Source organism: Vombatus ursinus, unplaced genomic scaffold (assembly GCF_900497805.2).
Source record: "Vombatus ursinus unplaced genomic scaffold, bare-nosed wombat genome assembly UNPS02010639.1, whole genome shotgun sequence".
In the NCBI taxonomy this organism is placed as follows: Eukaryota; Metazoa; Chordata; class Mammalia; order Diprotodontia; family Vombatidae; genus Vombatus; species Vombatus ursinus.
The window spans coordinates 5,943,500-5,955,133 of NW_020950417.1; positions in this window are offsets into that span (position 1 = coordinate 5,943,500).

The window sequence follows — 11,634 nt, forward strand, 5'->3', positions numbered from 1 at the left end:
AAAATGGGGTGATGACGAGTTGGACGTGACTGAACAAAAATAACAAACATATGTTCTTCAACCATAGCGGTTTTCTGACACCATCTTCTAAAGTTAAGGGGGTAATGATAAGAGTTGGTAAAGGGAATATCTCCGGTGACAAAATCATGGATCCTAAAATAATAAAACCCATGACTGTTTGTTTAGTTCAATCCTGGTCTCTATAAAAAAATAAGTAAAGGATATCCTGGAGTATTCTCTTTGCTGTTCAGGCAGGGTTGAGTGTAGAAACATTCCATCTATTAATTGCTGTTCTACAGAAAATGAAATTGGCAAAAGGATTGCATAAAATGAATTTAAGGTAATAATTAAAAGGTCAGTTTAGAGTATCAAAAACAAAACTATTCTGGAAAGGAAACGTAAGAACTTGGGAAAAAATTGAACTGAACTGAAGAGAAGATAACCAGTTACAGAACAAAGTAGCATAACTTTGGGGTATGGAAAATGTGTCTATTGAACACTTGGCTAGATTTTCCAAATAAGGTAGACAATGACTAAAATTGACAATTTGTCGTTGTTTAGTTGTGTCTGACTCTTCATGATTCCATTTAGGGTGTTTGGTTTGTTGTTGTTTCTGTTGTTTTAGTAACGATACTGGAGGGGTTTGCCATTTCCTTCTGCAGCTCATTTGACAGATGAGGAAACTGAGACCTATAAGGTTAAGTAACTTGCCCAGGGTCACACAGCTAGTAAGTGTCTGAAGCAAGATTTGAAACGAGGAAGATGAATCTTCCTGACTTCAGGCCTGGTACTCTATCTACTATACCTCCTAGCTGCCTTAATATAATACAATACACATTTATTAAGCACCTTCTGCATGGAGAGCACTTTGCTAGTCTTCTAATTACTCTCACCCTTTAACAAAGCTGAACCTAACCTCCTTTTTCTTACATAAGATGCAGCACGCCTGAATTGAATTTCATGAAGCAAAAGCATTGGAATCCTGAGTTGGGTGTGGTGGTGCACACCTGTAATCCCAGCTATCAGCAAAGCGGGGTGGGGGTTGGTTAAGCAATTATATGATGCATACAGTTTATTATCCTCTTCTTCTCCTTCATCTCATTTGTCAGATCTTTCTTCGACGAGATTCAGAAAGAAATGGTGTCCTGCTCTTATTCTTACACTTAATGGTCTACAGATCTTTGTACAGGTGAATAAAGTAGCTGCAGTTACTTTTTGTAGTCGTATAAAAGTTTTTGGATGTAAGCTGGCTATCTTCTGTAGGCCCACTGAAAGCCTACAGACGACTGTAGCAGTACATAGGAAAACAGGGATAATGTGCATCTCATCCTTTTCCCGTGTGATTTTTATTTTCCTTTCTAGATCTCTATAATTTGAAGGCTTTTTATTCCATGTAGCTTAGAGATTATGAATATTTGAGTGGTGACATCTATAAAAAAATCTATCATTATCATTAACAAAAACAACTAAAAATAATATTTATAGAGCATTTTTTTTTTAATTTACAAAGAGTTTATCAGGTGTATTTGGCCTATCTCTCTGAGTAGATTATTAGCTCTTAGAAGACCTGGACCAAGATTCCAATTCTTATGCTCTATGAAATCCAATTTTCTCACAACTCTGTGAATGATTTTGTATACAAAACATAATTCTCAATTTTACAAATAAAAAAGAAAACTATGGCTCAGGTAATTTAAGTAAATACAGGTGGGAAATATCAGAGGTCGAACTCTGACCCAGGTTTTCCAATGAAAAGTCCAACACTCTTTCATTGTCACAAACTCTTCGTTTAACTTTATAATTCAAACTCATATAAACTATGGGAGGCATCTAGGAGTAAAAAGAGTCTGGGATTTAGAGTCAGAAAATTTGTTTGAATCTTGGCTCTGACATTTCTTTGACCTTAAACAAGTCAGTTCAATTCTCTGGGCCTGTTTTCTCCCATGTAAAAATAAGACTATTTTCTGCTCATTGTCCAGATTGAACAATATGATCTTTAAGGCTTCTCTCAACTTGAGATCTATGATTTATGATCTATTTTTGGCTTATTTCTCTGATTAGATTATTGGTTCTGGAAAGACAAGGACCAAGATTCCATTTTTTTTTTTTAATGCCCGAGTCTCCATATCTCACCGAGGATGGAAGTACAGAGGCCACTTCTGGGCTGGATCCTTCTAATGATTGGCATGGGAGCTTTGACCTAATCCATTTCAAACCTGAGCTGATTCATCCCTCATTAGGTAACCTAGTGCCTTCCCTCCACCTCTTGGATTCACTATATGAAGGCTGAATTTAGTGAGGAAACCCCACAATCCACTGAAGATCAGAATGAAATCAAGAGATACACTAGCCTTAGCTTCCTATACCATCTCAAGATCTGGGGAGGGGAAGGGAATTAGTTTTACTTTTAAATTAGTTTTTAATTTAGTTTAACTAAGTTCCTCTGTCGCATGGGCCCACTGAGTTCCAAGCCCAGATCCCCTTGGGTTTGGACCCCAGCACCCTGGCCTGGAATCCTGCCAACAAGGTCATCGTGGCTTGAGATCCACGGTCTAAGGGCTAAACTGGCTGTGCCTAAAACTTAAAAAGACAAATGAAACAGGCCAAAACTCCAACTACTTCTCAGGGCCAAAGGCCATAAGAAGGAAAAGGGGAGAAAGTTGCCCTTACCCCTACCCAGTTCATGGTAGCATATGGTGAGTAATAGGACCTCTACCCCTCTGGACACTACCAGAAAGAGAAACTGTCCCAGTCTGGTAGATTTAAAGATGCAGCCTGTTCACACTACACAGTCAATGAAAAAAGCAGCACTCACCCATGTGGAAGGGGAACAAAGAACGTATTCTTTCATAAGCAAGTCCCTGGTATCCTTCTCATGGGTGCTCCAGCTTATTGATGTGGGCATGTATTGAAGCCCTATCACATCCTTATTTCTTTGTTAATTGCTGGCAAGATTTTCTTCTCGGAGTTTTTGATTGGGGGTGTGGTGGGTGAAGGGTAGGTTTGGGTTTGGGCAGGGTATGCCTGATGAAAGAACTTGGTAAGAATTTCTCATTAAAATCAGGGAACTTTCCTTTTCTCTGCCCCTTGCTCAGGGCATCTCTGCCCAAACATTCCATCAGGACTGCTGGAATGGGTTTAGTATGACTGCATGTGTGTTGTATGAAATACAATGCACTTTTCAGCTTGGGAAGCATCCTAGCTCTCCTCAGCTGTGTAGGGGAAGTGCAGGGCGACACCGAGGCAGCCTGAAGGAGACAAAAGACAGCAGGAAGGCCTTCTGCTCAAAAAGATTTGGCCTATACATTCCACCAGTTACAGCTTCATCTGTATTAACAACTTCATCTTTTAATATGCAAATAGGTCACTTACACCTCAATGTGGGTTACTTGAATCAGATAATCATGGGCCAATAGAATGTTGAGCTTCTTAAAGCTCTTCTCTAAACGCCTCATTTTATAGATGAAGAAACTGAGGCCAAAGGAGGTTAAGTGATTTGCCCAAGGTCACCCAAGCAATAAGCATTAGAGGTGAGATTTGAACTTGAGTCTCTGTCCCTATAGTTAGTGGTCTTCCATAGTGCTTTAATAATCATATTGCTTTTCTCCTAGCTGAAGTCTAGGAATGAATATGGAAACTGGAGTCAGGAAAGAAATGGTTTAAATGCTTCCTCTGATACTAGATATTCAACTACAAGCAAGTCACAATAACAGGAGACATTAACTAAGCCCTCATTCTACTGTTTTCTTGAAAAAATAATAGAATGTGTGTTCAGCATTCATATTCTAGTAGAAAGAACCCTAGATGGCAAGTGAGGAGACCTGGTACTTAGTTTTAGACATGACATTAACTAGAGGTATATCTTAGAGAAGTTTCTTGATCTCAGTAGACCTCAGACTCCTACCAAAATAATGGTAGGAATAATAGGGTGTATGGGGTGTTCAGAGAGAACTAGCATCTCTGGTTGGAGGACTTGCTGAGTCCTTTTCAGAGCTGCTCATCCATCTTTGGTGTTCACCTGCCATCCAACTCTCACCTACGGCCCTAAAAAGTTGTAGCGTGCACAGCAGCCTAGTAAAACAGCAGACAGGCTAAACCAGGTTGAGGGTAACCAACAGGCATTAAACCTTTGGGTAAGGTGGGAAGTGTCTACCCCAAGCACGTGAAGAGTTTCCCCAGTAGAATGGGCAAATAAGAACAATTTGTTTCAGTGGCTATGAAGTGGCTGAAGTAGATGCTGTGGGGCACTTAGAGCTTGGTCAGGCATCAAAGACACCAAGGTCATCTACTGCATCCTAGGCCATTGCCAGTCATCTTGACTTTTGTCTTGCCACTGGACTTCAATGACTCCAGAAGAGAAAGTGAGGCTGACAATTTTGGGCAACTCTGCCTCACTTAAATTCAATTCATGCATGAGTCAAGGGATGTCGTTGGTCCTCTTCGAAAACAAAGGACAACCAAGATAATGGGGTTGATCTCTATGACCCCTACTACCGATAACATTCTGAGTCTCTTACTCATTGACTCCATTTCCTTTCTGTCCATTCTCTTATTATCTTCCTGCAATCTGATCCATGTGGCCCTTCCTCTTGCTCCCCATCCTCATTATGTTGAAACTGCTTTTTCTAAGTTTACCAATTACCTCCTATAATGGGTTGGCCTAACTAGTCGCCTATTAGACTAGGTTCAGTATTGGAACCAAATGGGCCTCCTAGGTCATTCAATAGTTAACAAAAGGACATTTACTTAGCCATAGCTTCTTCACTTCTAAGCCATCTCAGATCTTGGCCCTTTGGACTACTTTTTCATCTCTACCACAATGGTTTCCTCCTCTGATTGGTGACTTCTTCCCCAGATCCTCCGTTTTAGAAATACCCGTACCAGTCATGCTCACTTCTAAGTCTGCTCAAATCTTGCCTCTCTGGATTACTTTTTCAGCTTGTCCTCACATGGATCCCTCCTCTTCTCTTCCAACTCCTTTTTCAGTTCCTTTTTGTGTATTGTCTTTCCCCCATTAGAATATATATTCTTGAGGTTTAGGACTGTCTTTTAAAGATTATACTTACTCTTAAAATGAGTGGTACTGACACAAAATTCTGTCTTGTCACTGACAAGATCTCTTCTGACTGCACCTAATGTACTATTGAGCAGGGTAAGGGGATTGAGTGGCTAGTCCCATCAAGAAAAACCCTGCCACTCTTACTATTACTTTATCATTCCTCCGAAATTGGGCTTGGTCTCTTCTGTGATGTGCCTTTTGTTACCGATGACCTACCATCTCTCACAAGCCAGGAAGGGTCAGGGAAGATGTGAGTATCAGCTCTATGATAGTGTATATGGCATGCATGATTCCTTCTTCCCAAGAGATAGACCAAATTAGGAAACTAAATAAAATGCCTCGAAAATTACAATGTGTATGCTACTTGGCCTTAGTTGTTTGAGAAAGGGAGGTTGAGAGACTGATTATGGGAGCAGAGGTTGGAGCCTCTAAGGTCAAATAAGAGTGGGGAATATTAAGAAAAAGAAAAAACCTCTTCTGTTCGGGGACTTTTCTTTTCACTCAAGGCATTAAAAGAAAACATTTCTGACCCTCTCATTTTCTTTATTCAAGGATAGCCACTGCTTATAATCTCATTTCTTTTGCTCACTTCCCTTCACTGCTTCATTTGTATCCTGACTCACAACAAACTACTTCTCTATATAGATTTTTATGGATCAAATACTTGCCTGTTTTAACTTCCGTTGGCTTCTTGTAGTCAGAGGCCCTTGTCTAATTCCAACTAAAAGAAATAAGAATGTGCTGTCTTTTCTTCTATGAAAATCATGCTACTGGTCCTTAACACAGTGCCTGGCTCAGAAGAAGCATTTAATTAGCATTAACTAATGCTAGTTAATGAGTTAATTTGGTTCACTCTCAGGAGAATGAATATACTCTTCCAATAATTGTGATGGGTTTATAATTTTCCATCCATATGTCTTATACAGACCAAGCTGGCATTTGCAAAGGAGCTGGCCAAACGATAGGCACACAAGCAAAACTCTAAGTTTTTCTTCGGATTTAGTTAATTAATGGTTTTGATCTAAATGAACTAATTGGGCTACCTATAAAGTGGGAAGAGCATTTAATTTGAAGTCAGAGGCCCTGGGTTCAAACCCTACCTTTGTCATTTATTACCCATGGATTTTAGGCAAGTCCCTTAACATCTCCGGGCCTCAATTTCCTCATTTTACAAATGAGGAAGTTAGCTTAGATGGCCCTTAAGATCCTTTCCAGCCCTATCCTTATATAACACAATGCAGGCTTCAGAATACCACTAAATATTTATCTTACTCTATTATTTTGCTTTATTTAATTTTTAACTGTGATATAGTGAGGCAGCAAAGTGTAATGGCTAGGGAGCCAACCTCAGAGCCAGGAAGACCTGGGTTTAAATTCTCCCACTGATTCATCCTGGTTGGGTGATCCTGGGCAAATAATTTAACATCTCGGTGTTCTAGGCAACTCTTTAAAATTACAAGGGGAGCATCTAGGTGGCCCAGTGGATAGATTCAGTGGCCCTGAAGTCAGGAGTACCTGAGTTCAAATCCAGCCTCAGACCAAACACTTGACACTTACTAGCTGTGTGACCATGGGCACACACACATTTACCCCAATTGCCCCCCCCCAAAAAAAAGATTACAAGTTAAGGTTATTATTACATATGATGTTATTTGATATAATCACCTATAACAATATCATATAACATTATTATTAATGTTCTTGCATAATTTATTATATATAATATTATTATACTTATTATTATCTTAATTACAATTAAGAGTATTGCAAAGAAAGTACCAACCAGCTTTGCTAGAAGAAATTTCCTCTCCTGGGAGTTCCCTATATCAAAGAAACCCAATCCTTATCATCAGGGAGGAACTTCCCTCTACCAATAATTAACAATTACTTGGTAACTTACAGCTCCAGAAAGTTATTTGAAACACTGAGAGGTTACATGGCTTGCCCAGAGTCACAAAGTCATCACGTGAAAGGGAGAGCTTAAACCAAGGTCTTTTAGACTCCTAAACTGATTCTTTTCCCACTAAACCACTGTCCCTCTACTCTGTTGTTCATAAACAAACATAGCTCTCTGGACCTGCTTCACTCACCCTTGTCTTTCTCTCTCTTGCTATTAAGCCACTGCCATTAAGCTCCCTAGCAATGGAATCTGGTTTTTCATTATGTAAAAAGCACCTGTTTAGAAAGGCAGAATTGTGTTGTAAAGACATCATAAACAGTGCGACAAAATGTAGTCAATCAAACCTACTTCTTACCTGAGAGGATCATTCTGGACCCTTCCATCTGAGAGGGCTCCTTTTACCATCACCATGGATACAAGTAAGAATTTCACTTTTCTATTTTTTTGGTCTTTAACTTTGGCCTGCTGGGTCTGGAAAAGCTTATGTAAACCTTAATGTAGATCTTAAATTGAAACTGTACAAAAAGAAATGAATGATGAATATGAGCTTTATAGGATGCGTTTGCTTTGGCTCCATATAATCCCATACCCTCCCTACCCTATATATGCATGGATTAACCAAAAGTAGCTTTTCTTCCCTTTGCACCAGATGGAAACACAATGGATCCTTTCTGTTAATAGTGCCTACACTATATCCTGGCAACCATCCACGTGCTGCCTTTCGGTTTTATGCTGGCGATAGCATGATTGCAAAAGAGCTGACAAGCCATCCTTAAGTTTCTGATACACCCTGCATTTTGGGAGCAGAAGCTTTATCCACTGCAGATCATGTCTGCCACTGGGATCTGTGGGAAGAATGGAGAGGTGTTTGAGTGGCAATATTACTAATCAATGCAATCAAACTGCTTGTGTCACCCTGCCTTGGTTAATTTAGCACAGAGAAACCACTTTGTTTCTTTCCATAAAGAGGAGAATTTTGCTCTTAAAAGATGCTATTGTTGGCCTCAGATGCAAAAGAAGTGAGAAAATAGCAAAGAGAGAAGAAATGTTGTCATGGAAGAGACTCTGATGCATACATGTTGGGGAGGGGAAAAAGAAAAAAAAATTATTCAACATTTGACAAGAATTTACCAAGCACTTACATCTTGATCACATTGCTACTCACTGTGGAAATTTTAGAAAGAAAGAAGGAAAGAAAGAGAAAAGAAAGAAAGAAAGAAGAAAGGAAGGAAGGAAGGAAGGAAAGAAAGAAAGAAAGAAAGAAAGAAGAGAAAGAAACTGCTCCATTCTTCAAGGAGTTTTCTTTGACTTCAGGAAAACACACACAGAAAATTAAATATAAAAACATACTAAATGATTTCTGGGATCAGGGGATCAGGATAGACTTCCTGTAGGAGGTGGAACTTGGCCCAAGTTTTGAAGAAACCTAGAGAGGGATTCTGGAAGGCTAAAGTAAAGAAGGGAGTCCATTTCAGGAATGAAAGACAGCCTGTTTTTGGAAAGGTAGGGAGACTGGGTTAAATAGGAGAAACAACCAGCAGTCCATTTTGGATGGGATGTAGAGTACACAGAGGAAAGTAATGTGCAATAAGCCTAGAAAAGTGTCAAAGGGCAAAGACAGGAATTAGTACTTTATCCTAGAGGCAATACAGCCCTACTCGAAATTATTGAACAGTAGAGTAACATGGTCAGCTTGTGTTTTAGGAATATCAATATGGCAGTTGTATAGAGGTTAGACAGGATTGACGAGATTGAAGACTTGGAGACAAAGTAGAAGGGTAATACAATAGTCTAGGTGAGAGGAGATGAAGGCCTTTATAGGGCTCTCCACCAGGTGAGGGGAAATGAGGGCCACCTCCTAGGAAAATGAGTATAGAAAAGGAGATGTGTTTAAGATGTAGAGGAAAACGGAAAAGACTTGGTCACTAGTTTGATGTGAGAGGTGAAGGAGAGAGAAGAATAGAGAATGACTTTGGGGTCACAAACCTGTGTGACTGAGAAGATGATGGTGACTTTAACAGAAATAGGGCTGTTAGGAAGAGGGTAGAATTTTGGGGGGAATGATGGGTTCTGTTTTGGACATGTTCAGTTTGAGATTTCTCTGAGATATGCTCTTGGAGATACCTAGAAGGTGGCTGGTTCCAGGCTTGGGGTTGAGGAGAGCCACTGAATTCCAATCCATAGATGGATAGATAGATCTGGGAGCTGACTGTGTAAGGGTGATAATTAATCTCTCAAGAGTTCAGGAAATCATCAAAAGACAGAACCTAAAGAGAGGATGTACAAACAGGGCCTAGGACTGTGTCCTGGGAGTACTTACACTCATGCATAGGAAGTGAGACCAGGAAGGTGAACTTCCAAAGCAGCCTAAGACTAAGTGGTCAGACTGACAAGAGCAGAACCAGGAGAGAGCAGGACTAGAAAATCCAGTGAGGAGAGGACTAGGAAAAGTGGTGACCAATAACATCAAATGCTTCAAAGAAACCAAAATACCAATGCCCAGCACATTGCACTTGTGTATGCCCCTATTATAAATATCCAACTTAACTTCAGAGGACATATGAAGGAAGACACTATCTACATCCAGAGAAAGAACTGATAAATAGAAGTATGTATAGAATGATATTATATATACACATATCTGTGCCTAATGGTAACCATCTCTAGGGTAGTGTTGAGGAGCAGGGAAGAAAAAGGAAAAAAAAGAAATTTATATGATAACTTTATTATATATTTAAAAGGAATAACAAGTTGTATATAATAATTTGCAGTTTCATGTACAATCATCTTTTTTTATTATACTATGATATGAGGAAAAAATAAAAAGGAAAAATTAAAGTTAAACATTATTTAATACTTAGTCACAAAAGATATTATTTTTATTCCTCAAACTAAAGCTAAAACTCATCTAAATTAAATTTTTTTTAAAATTAAGAAGTAAATGTTACTTTAAAAAAATACAAACTTGGCTAAAGGTTCTTTTAATCAAACTCCTCCCTGTCCTCTCAAATGCCAAACTGCCTTTTCAGCCTTATCTTCTTAACTAAAAAAGCACCTTTCCAACTGGAACCTGCTCCTCCCAGCCCTGGATGCACTTTGTAATGAAAAGCTGGCAATAGAGTTTTAAGGATCAACAACCACAGGTGCAACCTTGTAAAACAACGTTTTACTTTTTTTTTTTTGGCTTTCCTTGCCCATACAAGCTAAAGCCACAGGGTCATAGAAAACAGCGGCCAATGGAATCAAAGAGAGAAATAATAGCTAGCATTTGTATGGTATTTGAAGATTTGCAAAGCACTTTACTTGTTTTATCTTATTTGATCTTCACAATAGCCCTCTGAGGTAGGCGCAGTTATTACTCCCATGGTAAAGCTGAGAAAACTAAGGCAGACACAGGTTGTGACTTATGGAGGGTCACACATCTAGCAAGTGTCTGAGGCTGGATTTAAATTCAGGCCCATCCTGACTTTAGGCCCAGCATTCTAGCTGCCATCATTTACCTGCCTAATAATTTCTAGTTGATTTTTTTTCCTGACCTGGTTATAACTGGTTGGAGTCCCTGGGCAGGTTGAGAGAAGGGGGTCTTGGGGGTGGGAAGGAGAAGAGCAGATAGGATCTGTCAAGCAGCAACAGGAGGGACGTAGCAGTCTGGACGAAGGCTTGTAAAGAGGGCTTGGGCAACCTCATCCCTACAAGTGCTTTCTTCTTCCTCCCACACCAGAAGAAAGGAAAGAAAGTTAGTGTGAAGCAGAGGAAGGAAGCAGGAGTAGTAGCATCAGAGGAGGCAGGAATTAGGGATCCTGAGAGATTGGGAATGCTGTTTTAGCCATGGCAGACTCCAGATCTCAGCCTGTCCCACCACAGGGAGATTGCTACTGGGACATTAGAAGGTACCTGGACACACTCAGCACACCCCTTACTCATGCCTATGGAGGTAAAAAATGATGAAAATCCAGAGGGAAAAAGCCCTTTGGGTTTGGCCATTGGTAACCCTGGAGTTATCAGTTGAGTGACGAGGTTGCAAGCCAGAATACTAGGGGTTGAGAGTTGCGTGGGAAGAGAGAAGGTGGAGACAGCTCCTACAGGCAGTTTTTTCTAGGGGGTTCCTGGGAAAAGGAGGAAAGATAAAAGAGGATAGTTTGAGGAGATGATAGGGTGAAGTGAAAGGATTTTTTTGTTTTGTTGTGTTTTAAAGGCTGAAGGAGAACTGGGCTCTGTTAGATGCAATAGGAGAGCACCATTAGATAAGAGAGAGTCAGAAAAATTAGGGATAAAGAGGAGATGGTCTAAAAGGTAAACTCCTGGAGAGGGAATCAAGGATACAAACAGAAGAGTTGGTGTTTGCAAGAAGGGTCTTTTCTTCCTCTAAGAATGGGGTAATAACAATAAGAGGAGAAGGAAGATGTTTGACATTTATATAAGCTTTAAAGTTAGAAAACAGGTTTATAAACATTATCTCATTTGATTCTTGTAAAACCACGTGAGGTGGGTACCATAAGTATTACCTCCATTCTGCATCTGACAGACTGAGGCTAAAGTGATGAACTACTGCACCCACCAAGAATATTGAGCTGATAAGATTTGAACCCTGGTATCCCTGACTCTAGTTCCTTATCCTTAGTCACTTCACCATGCTAGAAAATGGGAAGAGGAAAGAAGGAGGTGGAGGGCTGAA